Raw genomic sequence first — 6,000 nt, 5'->3', positions numbered from 1 at the left:
GTGTGTGAGTATTCTGAATTCTTTGTTTTTTGCTGGGTTTACGATCTTTTGTTTCTGTTTATAGCATTATTCTTCTAGATTTCATTTTGGGACTTATTTGTTCTGGATTGCTTTCTGTTTCTTAAATTGAGTCTTTTTCTTTTCTTCTCAACAAAAATTTTCATTCCTTGTTGGACTTCAAGACAGAGCTTTAAGGTTCTTTTTCTTATGAGGCAGATTTATTCATATTTTCAATATTCTTGATATATTTTGGAACATTACTATTTTTTTGCCAGTTGTCATTGAAGCATCCCTGTTTCCAAGGTTATGGCCTCCCTGCAGTAGACCTATTTTTCTGCAGGCCATTTAAGATTTGGACCTGTTTTTTGTGCATATTTTTCAAGGCCTCATCTGTTTTACTAACATGTGGTGCTAGATTCACAATAGAAATGAAGTTTATTTCACAAACTTTTTTTGCAAAGTGAAATATCAAGCTTTGCTGCAAATTCAAGTTAATTTATTACTGTCTGCAACCAAACAGATTATCCTTAATATTGTATTAGACAGAATGTATGGCTAATTACAAACAACTTTATTATAATGCTATGTAATCACTAGTCATGTATTTTCCTTTGCAATGTTGCTTTGATCAGAATTTTACTGTAATATCATGTTTGAATATTAAAATGTGATTTTCTTCTCCATATTTTTTGTTACAATGTCATTTATGTATATAAAAACATTAGCATTGTCAACCACAACATTATTATAAGAGTTGTAATGAAAACAAAGAGACACGGAAAATGGTTTGTGGTATGAAGGTGAATCCTGGGTATATTGATGGCCAAGAAAAAGACATTTGCAAAATGAAAATAATAAATGATGTCTTATTCAGGTGGAAGCCTTCTTCAGACTGATACAAGATGGTGATGAGGGCCAATACCAGAAGTGACATCATAGGTGTAAGGACCATCAATCTTCTGTTCTGCAGAGGGAGAAAGAGAAAAGACATTAGGCAACAGCACCACCCTCTGGTTTGAAGTGCAACAACCATTACAAGAGTCCTAAGGTTGTCTCCCAAACGTGTGTGTGACAGAGTATAGAACAAACCTACTGCAGTTATTTTCAAACGTATGTGCAAATGTCAGTCAGTGCTGCAATATGACATCATCCACTCAGCTATTGCTAAACTGCAAACGTAGCACCCCGAGGCACTTGTGCTAATTGCTGGAGACTTTAACCATTTGACACTGGATAAAACATTACCTGCCTTCTTCCAGTATGTGGATTGTAACACCCGGGGAAATAGGAATATTGACCTACTGTATGCAAACGTTAAAGACGCATACAGCGCCACCCAGCTACCAATGCTTGGGAAAGCAGATCATAACCTGGTTCTGCTTCAGCCTCACTACATACCAAGAGTGAGGGAGCTGCCTACAACCACACACTCATTCAGGAAGTGGTCCCCTGAGGCAGAGCAGGCTCTGAGAGAATGCTTTGGAACTACGGACTGGGATATCCTGCAGGGGTCACATAGTGAGAACATTGAGGAGGTTGTTGACTGCACTACTGATTACATCAACTTCTGGTTGGACATTGTAGTTCCAGTAAGAACAGTACGCTGCTATGCTAACAACAAGCCATGGATTACAAGTGACATCAAGGGCCTTTTGAACCAGAAGAAAAGGGCTTTTAAAGGCGGTGATCAGCATGAGCTCAAGCACGTGCAGAAGGAACTCTGAGTCCAGCTCAGGGCGACGAAGGAGCAGTACAGAAGAAAGCTGGAGCAGAAGTTGCAGAACAACAGCATGAAGGAAGTATGGGATGGGATGACGATCATCACTGGCTGCAGCTCGAAGCGGGGTGCCACCATCGAGAGAGATGTGGAGAGAGCAAACCAGATGAACAACTTTAACAGGTTTGACCACCCTAACCCACTCTCACCTCTGAGTACTGCACCCTCCACCCATCCTTCTGCTGATACCAGCATAGGAGAGAGTTTCCCCCAACCCACAATTACAGCAGTGCAGGTGAGCAGAGATCTGAGGAGACTTTGTGCCAGCAAAGCAGCAGGTCCAGATGGAGTATCGCCACGACTGCTGAAGGCCTGTGCTTTGGAGCTGGGGAGTCCTCTACAGCAGATCTTCAACCTGAGCCTGGAACAGGGGAGAGTCCCGAGGCTTTGGAAAACATCTTGCATCACCCCCGTCCCAAAGATATCACGTCCTAGTGAGCTGAACAACTTTCGGCCTGTCGCTTTGACGTCACATGTGATGAAGACCATGAAGCGGCTGCTGCTTCACCACCTAAGGCCACAGGTCCGCCACGCCCTCGACCCTCTGCAGTTCGCATACCAGGAGAAGGTTGGAGTGGAGGATGCCATCATCTACATGCTACACCAATCCCTCTCCCACTTGGACAGAGGCAGTGGTGCTGTAAGAATTATGTTTCTTAACTTCTCTAGTGCCTTCAACACCACCCAACCTATGCTCCTTAGGGACAAGCTGACAGAGATGGGAGTAGATTCATACCTGGTGGCATGGATTGTGGACTATCTTAAAGACAGACCTCAGTATGTGCGTCTTGGGAACTGCAGGTCTGACATTGTGGTCAGCAACACAGGAGCGCCGCAGGGGACTGAACTTTCTCCGGTCCTGTTCAACCTATATACATCGGACTTACAATACAACTTTAAAAAGTACAGGTGAGGGGACGCTGGCGCACGCATGTTGTTGCCGCTCCTCCCTGTAAACAACACTTTTCGCAAAATTCGCCTAATTCTACACTTTCTTACGTTTGTTTTATTTCTTTTATTGTACGTATAGTTCGTGGATACAGCTGACTCGAATTGTATGGATTTGGCTTATATTTACAGATTTTATGGACTTTACTTTGACTGGGAACAGCTGAGTCTGTGGATCACGGGACGAGAACCTACAAGCATTTCTTTATGCCTGGCAATCTAGGACCTGGGATGATCTGTCTCCGTGATTATATTAAATTCGCTTTGCTGATCTGCTCCCGTTTCATCCTACAATACTCTACGACTGGGAACTGATCTGATATTCATACTAATCTGGCTTTTGGCTCCGGGGCGATCACGCCTGAAATTACCAAGCGTTACAGTTTGTGGCTGTGTATTGGAACCTCCAACTCCTGCTACCTCCTCATGCTATGCTTTCTGCAGCTTTACTATCGCCGCTCACCTACTCTACCACACCCGCCTGTCCTACCGGTTCCGCTGTGCTGTGCTGCTTCTCCACTGCTATTCAGATAAGTATTACTCAGCATCATGCTAAAATACTCTCATGACAAACTCCTTCTTATTAAACAGTTTGTCCAGAGCAAATGGTCTGACTGCAACATCCTAAAGGACGCCGGTATTTTGCAGCGCCCGAAATATATACATCGCGGGTCAGGTCGCCGCCACCGCCGGGCTGCGAATGAAAAGACCACCGGCAGCATTTGCTCAGGAATACGCCGTCCTTCTCATTACCCTGGAAATAGAATTGTCGGTGTGCCAAATTTGCATTATGTGGAAATAAACCCTGATTGCGGCTCTGTGCAGAAAGAAGCCTCATTATGTAATGTTGCACTGTTTAACTCGAGGTCTCTTAATGGCAAAGCATTGGTGCTGTCAGAACTCATCACTGACACCAAACTTGATATTCTGTGTTTAACGGAGACTTGGCAAAAACCGAATGAATTTGCGTCTCTCACAGAGGCGACTCCAATTGGTTTCACTTTCCACTCAGAGCCTCGCAGCTCAGGACAAGGAGGCGGGCTGGCAGTAATTATCAGAGAAGACTTAAACATTAAAAGAATCCCAATTGACTGCCCATTGTCTTTTGAGTGCCTGGCTCTTAAACTAATAACGGAATCAGGTCCTGTCTCACTCATTGTTCTCTATCGTCCCCCAAAATACAATGCATCCTTCTTATCCGATCTGATTGAACTTTTGACCCACCTAAGCTCTTACTCTCAGAGAATTATGCTTCTTGGTGATTTCAACATCCATATTGACATTACTACATCTAAACTGAGAAATGAATTCCTGTCCTTACTGGACTGTTTTGACTTGACACAACATGTTGATTTTCCAACCCATTCTGGCGGTCATATATTGGACCTGATCTGCACTTCTGGACTATCTGTTGCCAACATTTACAGCACTGATTTGGGACTCTCTGACCATAAAACAGTATTTTTCACTGTCTCATTACCTATCCCACCTCTTACCTGTAAATGACAAATTTCTTACAGAAACCTTAAAAATATCTGTCCCTCTATCCTTTCTGGATCCATTTCTGATCTTTTACTGTCTGCACCTATTCCGCCAACACTAGATAGTCTTGTTGACCACTATAACACAGCCCTTCACTCAGCATTAGATAAAACAGCTCCTTTAAAACATAAGGAGGTTTCCTTTAAGCGCTCAGCTCCTTGGTATAACTCAGAATTGCGATCTATGAAAGCAGCTGGCCGACGCCTTGAGAGAATGTCACGTAAGACTGGCCTCACCGTGCACATCCAGGCTTTCTCTGACCACCAAAGAGCTTACAGAGAAGCACTAACTTCTGCCAAGAACACCCATTATGGCAGAATAATAGAAAGTGGCCATGATAACCCAAGGGTTTTGTTCTCTGTAGTTAATAAACTACTCGAACCCGCATCTGGTCCAACTACCTCTTCTACTGAAGTCTGTGAGGAATTCCTCCACTTTTTCCATAACAAAATTAAAGATCTAAATAATTCAACTAACATAAATATATCATCTGTTTATATCTCTCCCTGTTTTCCCACTCCATCCAGCTCCTTCTCTAAGTTCTCACCAGTCACCTCTGCGTTTGTTAATAACCTGCTTTGTAAGATGAGGCCGACTACTTGTGTACTGGACCCCATCCCCACCACACTACTTAAATCCTGCCTTCGTGCCATAATCCCGACTGTTACAACAATAATAAACTCATCCCTTGACACTGGCTCCGTGCCACTCACTTTTAAAATTGCTTCTGTAACCCCAATGTTAAAAAAGTCTGGCCTTGATGCTGACAATCTTAACAATTTCCGGCCTATTTCCCACTTACCTTTCCTGTCAAAAGTTCTTGAGCGTGTTGTAGCTTCCCAACTCACCAATTACCTAACCTCTAATAATTTGATGGAACCCTTTCAGTCTGGATTCAGGGCGCGGCACAGCTGTGAAACTGCTCTGCTACGGGTAACCAATGATTTGCTTATGGCAGCAGACTCTGGACAAACTAGCATATTAATTCTGTTAGACCTCAGTGCAGCATTTGACACAGTCAGACATGACATCCTACTGTCCAGAATGGAGAACATGCTGGGTATCTCTGGCACTGCCCTCCAGTGGTTCAAGTCCTATCTGAGTGATAGGCAAGAGTTTGTTAGTCTTGGCAACAGCAGATCCAACTCCGTGCCAGTCACACAAGGAGTCCCTCAGGGCTCTGTCCTCGGTCCTCTGCTTTTCTGTATTTATATGCTTCCCCTTGGCCATATTATCCGTAGTTATGGATTGGGTTATCATTTTTATGCAGATGATACCCAGCTCTACTTCAATGTTAAAAGTGGAACTTCATCAGAGCTTTCTCAGCTCACAACCTGCCTTAGTGAAATTAAAACCTGGATGGAGCAGAACTCTTTAAAATTAAATTGCAATAAAACTGAACTCCTGCAAATTGGGACTAAAATGCAACTTAATAAAATGAGCTCCTTCCCAGTTCATCTTGGCAGTGATCTCATCAGACCTGCCTCTACTGTAAAAAATCTTGGTGTCATTTTTGATTCCTCCCTCACTTATTCCACCCACATAAATCACATTAAGAAACTTTCTTACTTTCACCTCCGTAACATATCCCGTGTTCGCTCCTTCCTCTCCTTCTCTAATGCTGAGAAACTTGTCCATGCTTTTATCACATCCCGCATCGATTATTGTAATTCCCTACTGGCAGGTGCCCCTTCTAATCTTATATCACAGCTCCAGCTTATTCAAAACTCAGC

The sequence above is a fragment of the Erpetoichthys calabaricus genome, chromosome 4 (genome assembly GCF_900747795.2).
Source record: "Erpetoichthys calabaricus chromosome 4, fErpCal1.3, whole genome shotgun sequence".
Lineage (NCBI taxonomy): Eukaryota > Metazoa > Chordata > Cladistia > Polypteriformes > Polypteridae > Erpetoichthys > Erpetoichthys calabaricus.
Note: the sequence above shows the minus strand (reverse complement) of the source record.